The 19,592-nt window shown below is 42.7% G+C and overlaps 1 long non-coding RNA gene across 1 annotated transcript in view; it reads left to right on the forward strand.

Moving 5' to 3' along the window:
• Window positions 1–4,944: 4,944 nt before the first annotated feature.
• The window catches only part of LOC140846290 (uncharacterized), a 91,032-nt gene continuing 76,384 nt past the window's right edge, over window positions 4,945–19,592 (forward strand). The window contains exon 1 of the long non-coding RNA XR_012125307.1: window positions 4,945–4,980. This is a non-coding gene — a long non-coding RNA (uncharacterized lncRNA). The remainder of the gene's footprint in view (window positions 4,981–19,592) is intronic.

A 19,592-nucleotide genomic window follows, 5' to 3' on the forward strand; every position in this document is an offset into this window, starting at 1 on the left:
ATTATGCAGTTCAACAGCAGAGTAAAATACAGCTTTATATGATGGTAATTTTTTACTTAAGTTCTTCTACATTATAGTGGTAGATAATGGATTCAGGAAGGGTACAATGAGGAATAAAGCTGTTGTATTGTATTCGTTAAATGATGTTTAAAATGATTTGGCTCTCAAATTCATGGAAAGGTTATGAACAGTGAATGAAAAATCTAAAATTAATTCCCTACTTCAAGAAAGTGTGATTTATACCATAATAAAATTAGATTTTTAGTTAAAGAAATTTTGTCATTAAGTAATGCCCATCGCTAACTCTCATTTATAACCATCTGGTTTAAAGCTTCTGCAACAAATAATTTCTTCCTTAAGCAATATATCCAGGGCCTTGGTGTCATTCATGTCAATGAATTTTGTTCTGTACTATTGTGCTACAGCTTTTGGGGGGGTGGCTTTTTCAAGTACTGGAAAGATAGATTCTTATTGAGTCTCCATAGTCGATGGAGCACTGAACTCATTTACCTTCATTAGTTATCTTCATGAATGACGATGATGATGTTGGCCACCATTTGGAGGCTGCTGTATGCCAGCCAGCACAGAAAGCATGGCAGGCTGATTGTTATTTCACCTAATCATCATACTACTCTATGATGAAGGGACCATTCCTGCCTTTACTTTGCAGATGACACACTGAGGCTCAGGAGAGTGAAATGTTCACCAAAAGTGGCAGGGGCCCAGCTCAGATCCACATGGCTTCAGAGACCCAGCTTTTAATCCCTGTCCCATGCCTCATGACTCTTTACTGAGCATTTGCTTTGAGCCCTGACTCAGCCACTTCCTACATGTGTGGTGTTCAGCAAGCTGCAGACTTCCTTCTTCATACACAGAATCTTCCTCATCTATGATGTAAGGAGTACAATTTACTCCCTCTATTCCACAGACTTCTGATTTGTACTATTGGGTACTCTGTCCTATTTTATTTTTAGATGTTTGATTGAAGCATATCAAACATATAGGTGAGGGTACATATGTTCAGTGTAAAGCTCAAATATTTTTCAGAATGAACATACCCATGTAACTACCGTCAATATCATCATTTAGAACAGTCCCAGCACCTGGAAACCACATTTGTGTCCCCTCAGTCATTACACTCCCAAAGATGACCACTAATATATCACCAAAGATACCTTTTGTTTCTGAAATATATGAAAATGAAATCCTGTAAATGGTACTCATTTGTGTTCTGTCTGCCTTCAGTCAGTATTGTGAGATTCATGGCATTGCATATTGCAGGGTCTGTTCTTTTGCATTGCTGTGAAGTTTTCCATTGCATGAATATGCCAGAATGTATCCGTTCTACAGCTGCTGAACATTTGGGCTGTTCCTGTTCTTGTCTTTCACACGTCATGCTGCTACCAGCATTCTTGTACCTGTGTTTTGGTGCTTACATGAATGTGTTTACGTTGGACATTTACCCAGGAGAGGAATTGTTGGGTCAGGAGAACAGAAATCACACTGGTTTTTAATAGAAGCATAGGAAATGGTTCAACAGATATTAAAGGATTGAAAAGACAACAAAGGAACCGCTGTGATAACTCAGACTTGACTGTAGGAAGCAGATCATGTCTTCAGGGGAGGAGCCCCTTAGGACTGAGGCGCAGCCCAGTGAAGGGAGTCCGTCCTAGTGCTGGTTCCTCCAAATCCATGTATACATTTGGCGTTATCAGTTTTTATGAATGTTATCTTTTCTGTCATGTATAACAGTATCCCACAGAGGTTTTAACTTGTGAAGTTCCTATTTAAGTCTTCTGCTCATTTTTCAGTTAGGTTATTTATATTTGTCTTGTTTGTTTGCAAAAGTATTTTTCTGTATTCTGAATGAGTGCTTTTTCAGATATATGCATTGCAAATATATTCCCATAATGGTTCGATTTTCATTGTCTTAATCATATCTCTTAATGAACAGAAGTCTTCATTTTAATAAAGTCTGGTGTATCATCCTTTTCCTTTATGGTGCTGCCTTTCACATCCTGTTTAAGAAATTTTCATTTACTTAAAGGTGATATCGTCTAGAAACCTTGTTTTGCTTTTCACATTTAGATCTACAGGCCATCCAGAGGTGATTTCTGTGTATGTTGTAAGGTATGAGATTGAGGTTTGTTTTCTTTCAACATGGATATCCACTTAGTCCAGCCCATTATCTGTCCAGAAAGCTGTCCTTCTCCCATTGCTTTGCATTGACTCCTTCGTCATAAACCCACAAACTGGATATGTGTGTTTTTCCTGCTCAATTTTGAATTCTGTATACGTTTTCTCTTTTTATTAATTGATATGCCACCTTAAGGATCTACCAGATACATTAATTTTTTCAAAGAACCACCTTCAGTTTTAAATTTTTGTGATATAATTTTTTCCCCTTTCTCCTTGATGTCTGCTTCTATCATATTTCTTCTGTTCTACTTTTTGTGGGCTTAAATTGTCCTTTTTCTAGGTTTTATAGCTCGATGCCTAGATCATCAATTTCTAGCCTTTATTTTTTTCTAATATATGCATTTAAAACTATAATTTCCCTCTAAGTACTGCTTTAACCACATCCCTCATTTTAAAATACGCTGTAATTCCATTGCAATTCAGTTCAAAACACCTTGTTATTTTCTTTTGGAAATTACATAATATACTTCTAAATCCATTTGTCAAATATTTGATTTTTTTCTATATCCTTCTGTTATTAATTTCTAATTTAATTTCACTACAGTCAGAAATCTATGTATATTCCGTATATGATTTCAATAATTTGAAACTTACTGAAACTTCCTGATGGCTCAGCATATGGCCAATTTTTATAAATGTTGAATGGACACTTGAAATGAATGTGTTGGATACAGTTATTGGATACAGTGTTTGATCTACATCATCTAGATCAGGTTGATTAATCATGAGATTTAATCTTTTGTATCCTTACTGATTTTTCCCTCTACTTAGTCTAGCAATTAGTGACAGAAGTTTCTTAAACTCTCTGAACATTATTGTGGGTATATCAATTTCTTCTTTTACTTCTTTTAGCCTTAACTTTATGTATATTTAGGCTATGCTATTAGGTGTGCAAATTTGAAATTGCTGTATGTTGCTGTTAAATTTTTATCATTATGAACCATTCTTCTTTGTCACTAACAATTTTTGCTTTAGTGTCTATTTTATCTATACCAACTTTCCCTCAGTTTGAATTAATACAGTTTATCTTTTCTATCTCTTTACATTCAGACTTTGTATTCTTTTATATTTCTCTTGTAAGTGGCATGTAATTGGATATTTTCTCTATTATGTCAGTCTTTGCATTTTAATTAGAGTATTTAGTCCATTTTTATTTTACTTAAATGGGCTTAAATCTAACCTACTACTCTGCTTTTCTATTCCTTTTCTCCCCCCCTCCTTTCTTGTCTTTTTTTGGACTATTCAGTTTTTTGTTATTCTACTCCTTTGGCCTCATAGCACTAACTTTACCATTTCTTGGACAGTGATGTGACATTGTAATACTTTAATTCCATTTGACCTCCTGATCTTCTGCAATCATACTGTCATGTATTTTATTTTTCCAAATATCATGACCTTGGAAGCATTATTGCTGTTGTGCTAAGCAGCCAAAATTAGGTTTCTCCATGTTTTAGCCTCTTCTGGTGTTCTTTATTCTTTTTTCATACCCATGCTTTCATCTGAAAATTTTTCCCAGTGTCATCTCTGATATTGTCTTCTCTTCTTGACCCCAAAAGGATGCTAGACAGAACGCGAAGGTGTGAAAGACAGCGTCATTTGTTAAAAACATGCTGGGTGCCACATGGCCTTCTTGGTTGTAATGGTGAGAAGCTGGCGCAAGATTGGTGTTTTCTCTTCTCTTCCTCAGTTGCTAGCATGGATTTTCAGCTTACTCTCAATATTAGGCTTTTTATCCTAAACTGATTATTTATGGTGAATAGTAGATACTTATTAGTTAAGAACCATAATATATCTTTCCACCCTTTCTTCCTTATTTTTTTCTCCTACTGGGCCTTTTCCTGTGTCCTGAGTATTCCCTGTACTTCCCATCACTCTACCTTGTTTTAGGCCATTCTTTCTTCCTGGTGTACCCTCCCTCCCTTACTCCTGTCTGCAGGCCTGCTATTCTTCAGTGCTATTTTCAAAGGTTCTTTTAAAAACTCTTTTCCTTATGCTTGCAGCTGAATATGGGTATACTGGTATTTACGAAGGCAAAAGCACCCCTTTATTTCTCAGTAATTTGTGTTCTGTAGCCTCCTGTTCAACTGTGAATATCATCAGTGCAGGAACTCTGCATGATTTACCCATGTACCTTCTGAAACACTTTGCTTATTGCCCTGCACATAGCAGAAGATGGGATTGAATTAAGAAAGATCAAGGGTTCCATTTAGTCTAGTGGTGTGGACTGGCTATCCAAACTGTCCATAAGATCCTACCCTTTTGAAACTACTGAGTTGAGCCTAAACAATCAGCAGACCATGCGAATCACCCACATAGGAGCAGTGGTGGTATCCACCATGGCACTACAGACCAGAACCTGTTGCTGGTCAGGTAATTCATTTTCCCCAGGCCCTACAAGCACCTGCAGTCTAGGTTGGAAACAGGAGGCCTTGACATAGAACAAGGTCTTCCTTAACACTTGGTAGTAGCCCAGATTCCATGCAAGGAAGACCATGAGAGTTGGCTCTGTTCGTTAAAAACGGAATGCTTAGCAAGATATTATTTTGGCTAAGCCCCCAAAGTAAGAAGTTGTTTGCCTTTATGGATGTGTATGTGTACTGAGAGCTTAGCAGACCCAACATTGCTAAATGTCATGTTTTTATGAGATTATTCACCTTTCTATGAATAAATGGCTAACAAAGGTGAGATATCTACAAGTATCTCTACATATGAATTATTCTTCAAAAACAAAGTCTTTCTTTTTGCAGGAATCCAGAAACTTTGAAGTCACAAGAAGAGGAGGTAAGGGAAATGCATCTGTACCTATTTTATTCTCAGTGTTGACATTTTGCAAGCCGTTTGTTGAAGCTAAGATGAACGTCAGACAGTGAGAAGCCAGTTCTTTGAAATTTCATGTGGCCTTTTCTGGGTGCTGACTATTTGGCACTTGCCTCTAGGGACACTAAGAGCTGGAGCCAGATTTGCTTTTTTTGTGGGAACTATGTCTTCTACCTTCAAGTATCCAAGATGGGGTCTGGGGTACTGACTGATTCATGATCCTGTTTACAGTCTTGAGAGAAGCTTCATTTTTTAGTGTAGTTTGGAGTAAATATTTAGTTCACCCAGCAAAAACAACATCAACAATAAAAAACGGTTTATGGTTTGAGGTATTTCAAAGTGGGGAAAGATGCCACTGTGAAAAATATTTCTGATTAGATTCTTAGCTTTAGCTAAGCTGAAATAGAAATAACCAATTCATTTCCCTTTTGAAAACAATTCCATGTTTTTCTATTTTCCCTACCACCATTCCTCTAGCACATTATTGTCTGATCTCTGAGGTGTGTACATATGGGTGGTAATTTCTGAAATCTTTTAGTGGAAATTGAAGTCTCCTTTATTCACTTTCAGCAATATCTAGTCTCTGATAAGAGAATGTTTTTTGTATGATTTATAGAATCATCACCAATCACCCCTTAATTGCAGAGATAGGAAGATGCAGTCAGAAACCAAAGTGAGTTCTTGGTCTAGGCTCTAGCTTTTGGTTTTAGCTTTAGCCACATCCTCTGTGGCACTGTCTCTAGAAAGAGTGGCAGTCTACAAAAGTGAGCAAATTCCATATTGATTCATAAATCTAACATATCCTTGACTCATGATTAGTTCTTATTTTATGCATCGGAATGGAAGACAGAATGGCCATGGTATCAAAGCGTGCTTCTAGAGCTCAGAAACCTAAACTTCCCACATGATCTTATATTGGTATAGGCATTGAAATAGTTGCTTTCCGCTGTCCATGGTGCTGAACTGCTGGCTTCAAAGGACCCATGTGCTGTGGCCCTAGGATGAACATTCTGGTTTCTCTTCCCATTTGGTTTTGTATTCAGTGTCCTGTGAACTGTATTTATAGGGTGAACTGCACTTACAGGGTGAACTGCATTGTTTGTGTATCAAAACCAAAAGAAATTGGAGGAAGTTGGGCAGGCATGGAAGGAAGGCATGTTCTTATTGTTTTCACAATGAGCGTGATGAGAATGTAAACTGGAGAGAAATGGCCATTAGGAGAGAAGTTGGAGTGAACTTTGGTTTTGAATACTATTGTATTCATGTTAGTACCCCTGAGCGTGAATGTTTGGAATCAATTTGCATTACAGAATCTCATATAAACCTGTTTTGGACTCTGACTGTCCTTATGTTAGAAATGTCTCTAAATACTAAAACTGGGGTATGAGAGAACCTTGTGTGCTTTTGTCCAAAGTCATGAAAAGGTTTGATCGGTCCACACTCCAAATTCATAGAATACTGAATGTCCAAGGATGAGCAACGGTGTGTTTGGGCTCCGCTCTGCTCTTCCTTAGCCTCTTTGTCTCTGGAAGCAGCAGCCTTAACAACTGGCTGACTGGGAGCATGTGTTTTGGGTTGGTACTGGCAAATTTGTCCTAACATCACATAAACTTTTTTCTTCCTATTGTGAATGACGTCTTTCTTGCATGTTACCGTGAAAAGTTGAGTGTTTTCAAGTTTCTGAAATTTCCCAGTGCCTTAATGTCAATCCTTATAACCTAGCAGGAAGGATGGAAGAGTAGGATCTTCAGGTTGGTTCCAAGTATTTTTAGGTTTGAGAAGGTTGTTAGTCTTCTTGAGAATACTGTGTGAGTATAAAAACAATAAAGGCAGTGTGACTATTTCAATAAATTATTATTCCTACAAATAAGAGGAAGACACCATCGTCCAGCAACAAACACTTCAGATTGGTTCCTGAGCTCTGACTTGACTAGGAACTGAAAGAAGAGCAAATAAACAACACTCTGAATTTTTCTGCTCAGTTGACAGGCGTAGGAGATTCTGGAGAGTTCTGGAGAGGTAGCCTCTGGACCACAAAATCTAAGATATTTTCCTGTTTTTGTTTTGTTTTAATATTGCACCTAACTCAGAGGTAGCATCTCCATCCAGGGCTCAGTGCTCCAAATGGATGACCAGTTGCAACTTCACACTATGTGACTTTTGGAGACTCTTGATTATATCTGTAAAGTGAGATGTGGGAAAGGCTATTAGCAGAGGGAATGGAGTCCATGCTAAATCACAGTGGGATTGGAGATTGTTTCAGTAACATGAGTGCACTCTGTGCCTTAGACCTGCTTTTTGCCTTATTTCCCCTGTTCCCCTCCTAGGGTCCAAGACTATGAATATAACCCACCTTTCTTGCCTCTGGCCTTACTCACATTGCTTCTGCAGCCTGAATGCTCTCTGTCGTTCATCTTTGTCAAATGCCACCTCTCCCTCATCTGTTCCAACTTTTTCGTGAAGCATGTAGATTACTCTACCTTGTCCGAGAGGTAAGGTCTCCTTTTGGGTCACCCATTCACAAGAGTAGAGACCCTTCCCTCATTCATCCCCAAATCCCTCACAGCCCTAGTCCAGGGCCTGAAGTTGCTCAACAATTGTTTTTTTAATTAAGTGCAAGCTAGCAATTGCTTTGTGTGTTTTTTCTTTTCAAGGAGATCTTGTCCTAGTGTTATACATGTGAGGCACTGAGGGTTTTGGTTCCAGGAAGGTGTTATGTGAGGAGTATTCTAAGGATGTCCATTGGGTATTCCTAGTTGAGCAATTGATGAAAGTGCTCTGTGTTCAAATCAGCTTGGTGTTACGGGTTGACTTGTGTTCCCCCAAAAGATATATTGAAGTCTCAACCCAGAACCTATGGATGTGACCTTATTTGGAAATGGTATCTTGGAAAATGTGTAATCAAGTTAAAATGAAATCATGCTAGATTAGGATGGGCCCTAATCCAGTGAGTGATATCCTTATCAGAAGAGGGAAATTCGGACACACGTATAAGCAGAATGCCGTGTGAAGATGGAGGCAGAGATCAGAGCGAAGAGCCTATAAGATAAGGAAGGCCAAAGATTGCTGGCAACCACCAGAAGCTAGAAAAGAGCAAGGCGGGATCTTCTGGAGAGTCTTCAGCGGGAGCATGGCTCTACCAACACCTTGATTTCTGACTTTCTGTCACCAGAACTGTGAGAAAATTAATTTCTCTTGTGTTAAGGCCACCCAATTTGTGGAACTTTGTTATAGTAGCCTTAGGGAAATAACACATGTAGCAAATGCTAGACTCAATACCAAGCTGGTTACTGATATTTTTACTAAAGAGTTTCTCATATCTTTACGATACTAAATATGACTCTCAAAAGGGGGTGTAATATGCAGCATTTCCTGAACTTAGTTTCCCAGGCCTAATTTTGTTGTTTTTGTTAATCTCAAGGCTGGCACAATGCCCTATGCAAGTTCTGCTCCAGAGAGTTTCAGGAAGGGGGTGCTTCCCAGTGCCCAGGGTGAGGACAAGCCCTGGTACTCGTGACTTCAAGGGCAGTGCAGCGACAGAATGGGGAGATGATGATGATAAAAATGGCCCAGTTGTTCTGAAGTTTTCAGAGAGCTTACACATTCTTTACCTTCCGTGACCTCCAGCAACCCATGACACGAGCAGAGCAGATAGACCCTGCACACAAGACTTATCCCTTCCTTTCCAGGCTGATTTTAGTGGGACAGGGCATCCCTCTGCATTAGTGTCCCCCTCATGCACCAACCCTCTCACTAATGGGAGGCTTAAATGATTTCACCCTGCTTCACCATCCAAAGGCTTCTGTGCCTTCATGCCTACTCCCAAGGCTGGAGAGCTGAGAAGACGTAAAATTGAAAGAAAAATTCCTAGAGGATCTTTGCTTCAAAGTTAGATTTGTGGGAAGGACTCTCAGGGGAACCTGGAGGAAGACACGTAGTATCCATGATTGTGGCAGGACTGCAAGACTGGTAGGGTGTCTTTTGAGAAGGACACATGGCTGCCCTGACTGGATGAAGGCCTTCCTCCTTCAGGGCAGTCCTGCAATCGCCTCCAGCCCTGGGACCCACCTGTGCTAGCTGCATGGAGAAGGAGAGATGGCTACATCTTCACCTGCTTTCCACTGCAGGTGTTTTTGCACCCCCCTCTAGACAGCTGCAATTCAATTTCAACTTTTTCTGATGCTTCCGCAAAAGGTGCCAACCTTACCTCTCCAAGACACTCCCATGTCCACTCCTAGGGCTGGCACTGATTGTGACTGCCACAATTCATCTACTCAAACCAGTGCTTTTCTCTAAGTGATCCCATCACTTTGAATTACAGCCACGAGAGAACACTTGAGTGAGCTCAGCAAGTGGCGGAGATAATTCAGCCTTTGTCAGGCGTCTCTTAGGAACATGGGGCGAGCTATAAACTATTCCAGATGTCTATGATTGTGCGGTGATTAGAAGCTGTGAGTTTAGGGGTGGGCAAGAATGTCACATTGCATTGCCCACCCTCCCAAGGTGGCTCACTCACATGTGCCAGGCCTCTGGCCTGGCTTTTGGCAGGGCTGTGAGAGAGACCTGAGAAGAGGATGCTGCTGTCATCAGGGAAAAAGAGAGAGAAGTGACAGCCACACACACAGCCCTGGGGGCTCTGACTCCTTAGCAATGCAAATCTCCTAAATAAACATGAACTGCCAGTCTTGAGTGTGTAACTGGAGCCTCCCTTTCTGAAAACCCTTGGAATTAGCTCCTAATTGGCAACACCTCTAGTAGCCCCTTTATACTTCTCTGCATCTGGGTGAACTAAAGCTATGAAGAATTGCATTCTGTTTACCATTCATTTTGATTTTGTTTAGCAGGTGTTTTCTGGATCTATCAGTTGCCTACATAATCTGCTTAGTATAATGTGAGTGGCTGACTCTTCGTTGAAACAGATTAATAAACTCCTAGCTCCTTTTGGGGTAACGTCTTAATGTCTACAGATGTAGGGCACTTAAAAGGGGGCCATCCAGATCTGACAGGGCCTGGCAGCGGGTCCTTTTCAAGTGAAGACTGCCATCCGGGGAAAGAGCTGAGTCTCTGTCCCCATCCTCCCTTCACTCACGTCAGCGGAGCTGCCGATGCACTCCTGCTGCCACCGGGCTCCAAAAAGTTGGGAGTGACATCTATCTCCTTCCACTTCTGACCCCACAGAAATTGACTTTCTGGGAAGCCCTGCCCTTTTTCTGTCTGCTGGAGGACCACCCTGCCCCTGGTCACCCCAGGTTCAGTGGGAAGTGCATGGCACAGCTGGCTGGTGTGTTCTGGTTGGATACAGTGATGTGATACCCAGTTTTGTTCATGACCAATTGGCTAACAGTAGGATCCCATCTTCCTACTTACTCACAGTGTGACTATAGGTAATTTTCTCAATCTTAGGTGAAAACAAAAGGGAAAGTAATAGCATAGACCATGGTCCCAGTTCTGGACCGTAGAAGCCCAGCCTGCGCTGAGTGAAGCCTGAAGGTGTCATGAAGCGGTAGAAGCCAAGGGGGGATCCAGCTGCTTCAGCAACAGCTCATGCAAAGGCTCTCAGGCTTCCCCTCTCCTGCCTTCTCGTGGCTCATTGGCCTCATGCGCACAGCCTGGCAGGATGGCTGCCAGCAGCAGCAGCTCTGAGTCCTGACTGCTCACCATCCCAGAGGGTGAAACTGCTTTCCCCCGGAATGTCACCAGAAAAGTCCCAGCAAGGACTCTATTTCTGGGCTTGCATCATGACTCAAGCCCTAAACTGGTCACTGTGGCACAAAGGGGATGGAATACAGTGATTGACCAGCGAGATCACACATTCTCCCTTTGAGGTTTGCAAAATCACCCTCACTCAGTAGGACAGACAGGTTTGGTCCTCAGAGGAAGGATGCTGGGCAGCATGCAACCCATGCCCCTCATGGCCACATGGTGATGTCGGGGAGGGACGGGCACAGGGAGCCCTTGGACAGTGTGAGCAGCGGCATCAGTGTCCTGTGAGGTTGGTCGTGTCATTATGGCTGTTCCCATAGATCTAGCCTTAGACATAGAAGAAGGAATATCTCAGTTCCCAAGTCCATTCCCTGTCTCCAGGCAGGCTTACATGTGACCTTGCATGTTGCAACCTGTTGAGTTTCCCCGTGAGGCATAATCTGAAGCTTCACCCATTCCTATCCCTCCCCTCTGTTAGAGTCCTTAATTTTTTTAACTTTCTGCAAGAATTCTCTCTTCCCACAATCAGAAGAACCAAATAACTCTCTTTTTGATGATGTCTTTAAGAACCGAAGGACAAACAATGACTTTCTCTCCTGAGCTTTCTGGCACTAGGGTCAGAAATTGCCCTTGAGCCTCACAGCTGCTGACCCTTCATATTTCCCTTCAGTTACTACTTTGTAATAAAGCCCAGGGGGTGAAGACAAAAGGGCCCTTCCCAGAGGCCAAGCAGAGCATTGGCCAAAGGACTCTGGGCCCCGGGTAACTGCCCACCTCTCCCCCAGGATAACTCTGTGCCCGGGCATGGAAACACCAGCCTCGGCGAGCCTGAGTTCTCGCTCCTGCCCCTGCACACAATCTCCCATGATCAAAGGTTGCCCAGGCTCTGGGTGAGTTCCTGTCCTCTTGCTGATTTCAGCTCACTCCAGTGATTTGGAAGAAGCGGGGCTTTGTCACGTACAGCTCAGGTCTGATGGTGGGAGCCACTTGTGCTGCTATTTGAATTGCACACATGCAACCCCTCACCCAGGACTTCAGCACCACAGAACCCAACTCTGGTGGTTGTGGCCTGTGCCCCAGAGCAGCTGTCATGCTGCTGTGTGGCATGAGGCCTGGGAGAGAAGAGAAGGAGACTCCACGCCAGCTCTCTGGCCCCGTACACACAGCAAGCACTGAGAAAGCATTATATGCCTGGCACAGCCCAGGGCTGACCCAGCTCTGTGCCACTGCTCCACCTCTCACAAGGTAATAGCACAGGTATAGGGGCTTCCAGGTTGCTTAGCTGTGGACCCCATAGCTCTGTGGCCTACTACTTAAAAGGTGCTTGTGCAAATGAACTAAATCTCTGTGGTTGTAACCAGCAAGCGGTGGGGCCTTGGTAGGTCTGGGGAGGATAATGAACCCCTGTGCCATGAGTCCTGCTTATCAAGGAGTCCCCAGTGGGCTTTCCATTGCAAATTTGGGGCACAAGTCCTGATCTGTAATTTGTGGGGAAAGAGTCATAACCCACAAAAGATGTGAGCTGGCAGAGACTCCCAGAGATGGTGAGGCTAGCCTTTCCTAAGACTGCACTGCCCTGGAACGCGCTGAGCTTGCTGGCCAAGGCCTGGAGAGGGAGGTGATGACACTCCCTCCCGCCAGTCCTGCTGAGGCTTCATCCCTGCCAAGAGGCTTGCCACCCTCCTCTGAGGTCCCAGCAGTGAAAGGTGACATGTGGCATCTCTACCCCTTGCCTTGCCTGCAAGCCAGAAGTTTCTCTGCTTTTTAGGAACCCTTGAAGTTATCTTCTCCATAAGGACACTGAAGCCCTTTTCAAGCATGTTAAGCCATTTGCCCCAGCAATACTAACGAACCTGGTGGCAAGCCTGCGGGGTTAATTATCATCTGTGACTTAAAAATCATTTGTTTCTGCCTCTTTGTCTCCTTGATGCTCAGCAGTCTTTCTTTATTATGAAACGAGGTACAGAATCCAACTGACCATTGTGTTCTAATTCTTTTCTTGTCATCAGAATTAGTTCATCTTTTAAAAGCTCTTTTAAAATAAAACAAACCTGCCTTATTTTCGGATTGTGTTTCTGTTAACAAATCTTTCATCTCTCAGCTTCTGTTGGGAACAGAGCCCAAACTGGAAATAATCTGCGAGGTGCAATGTCTCATCTGAGTGACGCCTGCCGGTGCTTCCTCTCCTAATGGACCCCACTCACCGCTGGTGAGCTTCTGGCCTGTTTGTCCCCCGGGGCTGTGTGAGGGCTGCACGGTGTCTCCTCTGGTGCCCACGCTGGGCTTGGTGAACCGGCCACAGTGCCCCTGGAGGGCCCTTGCAGATCAGGCAGCTGGGGCGGGGGGAGCCTGTGCATTACAACCTTGGCGGTGATTTTCTGCACAGTCCTATTTCGGCGACCCTTCTTGGCCAGGGCTGCAATTGGGTTCCAAGAAATGCTTCAGGCTATATGTGTGAAAAACTTTTTGCGAAATGTTGAATTTTGCATGAAGTGAGATTAGCTTACCTTATGCTCTCCAAGAAGTAAGAGAACGTTGGCCGCAGAAATGAGCAGGTTCTGACTGGCCACTGGCTCTGTAGAATGTTGATAGTGACTTGCAACCTTATGGGACATGGGTACAGGCAACAGGGGGAGGTCTGGGCCCGAGTCTGTGTGAAGCCAGCATAAAATTGAATATGGTACATGGTGCTTCTACACCCACTGCCCACCTGTCCCATTCTCTGGAGGCCACGGTGGGGTGTTTTGGCACCTCAACTACCCTCTCACCCCTGTACTGCTTCTAAAGCAATGTCTGGAAACCTAGTTTGATGATTATTACTTCTAAAGGAGAAATAGCTCCCATGGAAAGGTAATTACCATTCTTAGGGGTTCCTGGAGGTTTATTGGGTGCTACTGGAGGATGCTTGGGTACATTGGAGTTTGCTTGGTGTGCAGTGATGGCTGGATGTGGTCCTTGACGTTACAGAGCACATGTGTCAACGAATGTGTCAGTGGAAGATATGTATGAGTGTCCTAAAGAAAGAAAAGCCACCTGGCTGGGCCTGCCCCATGGCCAGGCTCCTCGCTGGTGGGCGAGTATTTGCCCAGTGTAGACCAGCACAGAGGCCTGGGTGAACAACTCTCTGAATGTTCTGGCGGAGGAAAGGTCTTGGGATCTTTTCTCCTAAGGGTGATTAAGTTGGCAGACGGTCTCCTTTTGACTCTTAATGGCACACTCTATCCATGGGGGCATTTTCTTGCAAAGAGCAAAACCCACCCAAACTAGTTCAAACAAGTAGAGGACCTTATTGGCTTATGTAACTGGACAGCTGGGCAGCAGGTAGAGGGGGTCAGAGGGGCTGGCTTCAGGCATACTTGATGCAGGGCACAAGGGCCTGGTTTCTCTTCATTTCTCCCCCACAATTGACTGTCTTTCATGGTAGGTGCCAACCTCCCCGTCACAACTCCAAGCCCCATGATACAGAGCCTCTGGTCTGACACTTCCTGAAATAGTGCTAAGATCCACTCGGATTGGATGGCCTGCAGTAAGGAGACCAGGATGCTTGTGAACTGCTGGGTTTAGCAAGAGTCCCAGCTGTGCCCCTGTCATCTGGATGTTGTGAGCTGAGAGTGGGAGGAAAGTGGGCCCCCAAACGGCAACTGGGGCTCTGCACATGGATACAGGAAGGTCACAATCTACTATGCATATTACCATGTACCTAATTATTTCACATCTGGGCTTATCTCCATCCCCAAAGACTTTGGGGTGTCTCAAAGGCAAGCCAAGCCTAACAAGTACTCATTCAGCATTCCTGGGAGAATGCATCTCTCATCTTCCAAGATGGAAACCAAGGCTGAGAGATGACATTGTGTCTCAAAGTCACAGGAGCTTGTAAGGGAGTGTGATTGGAACACAGATCGCTGATGACAAGTACAGGGCACTTCTGTTTGCTTTTCATCATAACTGTCTCCAGCGACTGGGTCCCCTGCTCTATCGCCCCTTGCCACTTTGTTAGGTGCAGGGACCTGGTGGGGGGATCAGGTATCCACTGGCCCAGACTGTGGGAGGTGTTCCTGTCCACTTGGACCCATACACCCTCTCATTTCTTTACTCCTTCAGCCAAAGGGCATAAGGATCACAAATGAATATGCAAATTCCACCCTGGTTGCAACTGCAGTACTTACCTCAATAAGGCTTCTCACAAGCTTTCTTTTCCACTTTCACAGGAGATCCCCTTTCTTGGGAAGTGGGTGGTGGGGCTCACTGGGCTGGCTGTTGGCAGTGGCATTTTACAGCAGGCAGGTGCACAGATGAGGCTGGGCATTTGGGCCACACATCTAACCAGAGCTGTTGATCAGGACCCCTTTTTACTGGACAGTTTCCTGATTGTCCATATATTAATTTAGGGGCAAAAGCTTACTTCACTGCTTTACTATAAATTCCCTAGATGAGAAGAGTTCCTCATGGCAACATCTTCACATTCAGTCTTTTATTTAATCCTCATAAACACCCTCTGACATAAGCATTGCAATTTTATTTTTCATTTTTTATTTTTTATTTTTATTTTTTGAAAGGGCATCTCTCATATTTATTGCTCAAATGGTTGTTAACAACAATAAAATTCAGTATACGGGGGTCAGTGCTCAATGTACAATCATTAATCCATCTCAAGCCTAATTCTCGTCAGTCTCCAATCTTCTGAAGCATAACGAACAAGTTCTTACATGGTGAACGAATTCTTACATAGTGAATAAATTCTTACATGGTGAAAAGTACAAGGGCATTCATCACAGAAACTTTCGGTTTTGATAACGCATTATGACCTATAAACAATCAGGTCAAATATGAATATTCATTTGATTTTTGTACTTGATTTATATGTTGATCCCACATTTCTCCCTCTATTATTATTATTTTTATTTTTAATAAAATGCTGAAGTGGTAGGTAGATGCAAGATAAAGGTAGAAAACATAGTTTAGTGCTGTAAGAGGGCAAATGTAGATGATCAGATGATCAGGTGTGTGCCTATGGACTCAGTATTAATCCAGGCTAGACAAGGGCAGCAAGACATCCACGGATGCAGAAGATTTCTCTCAAAGCAGGGGGGGGTGAGGTTCTGAGCCTCACCTCTGTTGATCCCCAAATTCTCACCTGATGGCCCCCCTGCGACTGTGCCTGTCTTAGGTTGTTCCTCCCTTGAGGAATCTTACCCGTCTCTGGCTAACCAGTCATCTTCCGGGGCCATACAGGGAAATGTAAAGTTGGTAAGTGAGAGAGAAGCCATATTGTTTGAAAAGGTTAGCTTTTTACTTCTTTGCAGATTTATGCCCTGTGGCTTCTATGCCCAGCACTTGTCTCGAGGTATCTTTACCACCTGGAGGAATTATGATACTCGGTAAATTCGATATGAGGCACGAATTCTATTTAAGGGTTGTAATTAGGAAGAAAGAAGAAAAGCTACAGATGTAGCATATGGAAGGAAACATGGGAGGATTGATTATTTCTTTGACATATCTTCTTGTAGAGTACCTTAAGTATGTATAGGTTTTAAACTACTAATTTGCACACACATAGTAACATAATAGGAATACGGTGACATAAACAAAGCAAATCTATAATTACCATCCATCTCCAGTGAAGCCAAGAAAACCATTTAGGCACCCTAGGCATTTGTGAAAATTTGTCTATGATATGATGGATATTGTCCAACTGTACTTGAACAGTCTGAGAGAAATCAGACAAATTAAAGCAGCCCATTTCTGGGATTTGTTCACATCCCATATGTTCTTTTAACCGTAGATAGTCTATAGTCATAAGATTTTGGAGTGCTACACCTTGCACCCCTCCCAACTCTTGGTTGAGTTCCAACAGTACAGATCTGGTCAAATTCGTTGTCTCACTGTATGCACATGCAAGCCTAGACATCTCCCTCCTCCTTCTCATGGCAAGTCCAGGAGACGGTGGGCTGGATGCAGCCACAACCGCAGCATCGCCCGGATACCTGTGGAGGCTTTTTGATGATCATCCCCCAGCACAAGTCCTCCAGAGAGTGCTGATGCCGGAAGCTCCTCCTCATATCGTATCTTAGTTCATTTTCTGGGTATCCAAGCTAGGCCTTGATCTTCTGCATAGAAACAAACAGACCCTTTGCCCACACTTTGACATGCCCTCTATACCACTGTGCAGAACTCATTTGAGGTCAGCACACAGTAACTGCTTTTTTTTTTTTTTTATTTAGAGAAAGGAATATTATCAGAAAAGAGTACCTCCATAGCTGATCATCTGACACCCTTTAAGTGATCAACATTAAGGATATTTAAAGCATGCGTTGATCTTTGATTTACCAATAGTTTTATCCTATCAAGGAGTAGTCCCCCTTTTCTTTCTTTGTTTCTTTCTTTTTTTTTTTTTTAATTTTTAATCTATGCTTTCATGAACTATACTATGTTTACTATGCTCTCCCCTATATCAGGTCCCCCCAAACAACCACATTACGGTTACTGTCCATCAGCTTAGCAAAATGTTGTAGAGTCACTACTTGTCCTCTCTGTGTTGTGCAGCCCACCCTCCCCTTTCTCCCTCCCCCCATGCATGCTAATCTTAATACCCCCCTTCTTCTTTCCCCACCTTATCCCTCCCTGCCCACCCATCCTCCCCAGTTCCTTTCCCTTTGGTACCTGTTAGTCCATTTTTGGGTTCCGTAATTCCGCTGCTGTTTTGTTCCTTCAGTTTTTCCATTGTTCCTTCAGTTTTTCCTTTGTTCCTATACTCCTCAGATGAGTGAAATCATTTGGTATTTCTCTTTCTCCGCTTGGCTTATTTCACTGAGCATAATACTCTCCAGCTCCATCCATGTTGCTGCAAATGGTTGGATTTTTCCACTTCTTATGGCTGAGTAGTATTCCATTGTGTATATGTACCACATTTTCTTTATCCATTCATCTACCAATGGACATTTAGGTTGCTTCCAATTCTTGGCTATTGTAAATAGTGCTGCGATAAACATAGGGGTGCATCTGTCTTTCTCAAACTTGATTGCTGCGTTCTTAGGGTAAATTCCTAGGAGTGGAATTCCTGGGTCAAATGGTAGGTCTGTTTTGAGCATTTTGATGAACCTCCATACTGCTTTCCACAATGGTTGAACTAATTTACATTCCCACCAGCAGTGTAGGAGGGTTCCCCTTTCTCCACAGCCTCGCCAACATTTGTTGTTGTTTGTCTTTTGGATGGCAGCTATCCTTACTGGTGTGAGGTGATACCTCATTGTAGTTTTAATTTGCATTTCTCTGATAATTAGCGATGTGGAGCATCTTTTCCTGTGTCTGTTGGCCATCTGTATTTCTTTTTTAGAGAACTGTCTGTTTAGTTCCTCTGCCCATTTCTTAATTGGGTTATTTGTTTTTTGTTTGTTGAGGCGTGTGAGCTCTTTATATATTCTGGACGTCAAGCCTTTATCAGATCTGTCATTTTCAAATATATTCTCCCATACTGTAGGGTTCCTTTTTGTTCTATTGATGGTGTCTTTCGCTGTACAGAAGCTTTTCAGCTTAATGTAGTCCCACTTGCTCATTTTTGCTGTTGTTTTCCTTGCCCGGGGAGATATGTTCAAGAAGAGGTCACTCATGTTTATGTCTAAGAGGTTTTTGCCTATGTATTTTTCCAAGAGTTTAATGGTTTCATGACTTACATTCAGGTCTTTGATCCATTTTGAGTTTACCTTTGTATATGGGGTTAGACAATGGTCCAGTTTCATTCTCCTACATGTAGCTGTCCAGTTTTGCAGGCACCATCTGTTGAAGAGACTGTCATTTTGCCATTGTATGTCCATGGCTCCATTATCAAATATTACTTGACCATATATGTTTGGGTTAATGTCTGGAGTCTCCAATCTGTTCCACTGGTCTGTGGCTCTGTTCTTGTGCCAGTACCATATTGTCTTGATTACTATGGCTTTGTAGTAGAGCTTGAAGTTGGGGAGTGAGATCCCCCCTACTTTATTCTTCTTTTTCAGGATTGCTTTGGCTGTTCGGGCTCTTTGGTGTTTCCATATGAATTTTTGAATCATTTGTTCCAATTCATTGTAGAATGTTGCTGGTAATTTGAGAGGGATTGCATCAAATCTGTATATTGCTTTGGGCCGGATGGCCATTTTGACGATATTAATTCTTCCTAGCCATGAGCATGGGATGAGTTTCCATTTATTAGTGTCCCCTTTAATTTCTCTTAAGAGTGACTTGTAGTTTTCAGAGTATAAGTCTTTCACTTCTTTGGTTAGGTTTATTCCTAGGTATTTTATTCTTTTTGATGCAATGGTGAATGGAATTGTTTTCCTGATTTCTCTTTCTATTGATTCATTGTTAGTGTATAGGAAAGCTACAGATTTCTGTGTGTTAATTTTGTATCCTGCAATTTTGCTGTATTCCAATATCAGTTCTAGTAGTTTTGGAGTGGAGTCTTTAGGGTTTTTTATGTACAGTATCATATCATCTGGAAATAGTGACAGTTTAACTTCTTCTTTACCAATCTGGATTCCTTGTATTTCTTTGTTTTGTCTGATTGCCATGGCTAGGACCTCCAGTACTATGTTAAATAACAGTGGGGACAGTGGGCATCCCTGTCTGGTTCCCGATCTCAGTGGAAATGCTTTCAGCTTCTCGCTGTTCAGTATAATGCTGGCTGTGGGTTTATCATATATGGCCTTTATTATGTTGAGGTGCTTGCCCTCTATTCCCATTTTGCTGAGAGTTTTTATCATGAATGGATGTTGAATTTTGTCAAATGCTTTTTCAGCATCTATGGAGATGATCATGTGGATTTTGTCTTTCTTTTTGTTGATGTGGTGGATGATGTTAACGGATTTTCGAATGTTGTACCATCCTTGCGTCCCTGG

The sequence above is a fragment of the Manis javanica genome, chromosome 14 (genome assembly GCF_040802235.1).
Source record: "Manis javanica isolate MJ-LG chromosome 14, MJ_LKY, whole genome shotgun sequence".
NCBI classification, from domain to species: Eukaryota; Metazoa; Chordata; class Mammalia; order Pholidota; family Manidae; genus Manis; species Manis javanica.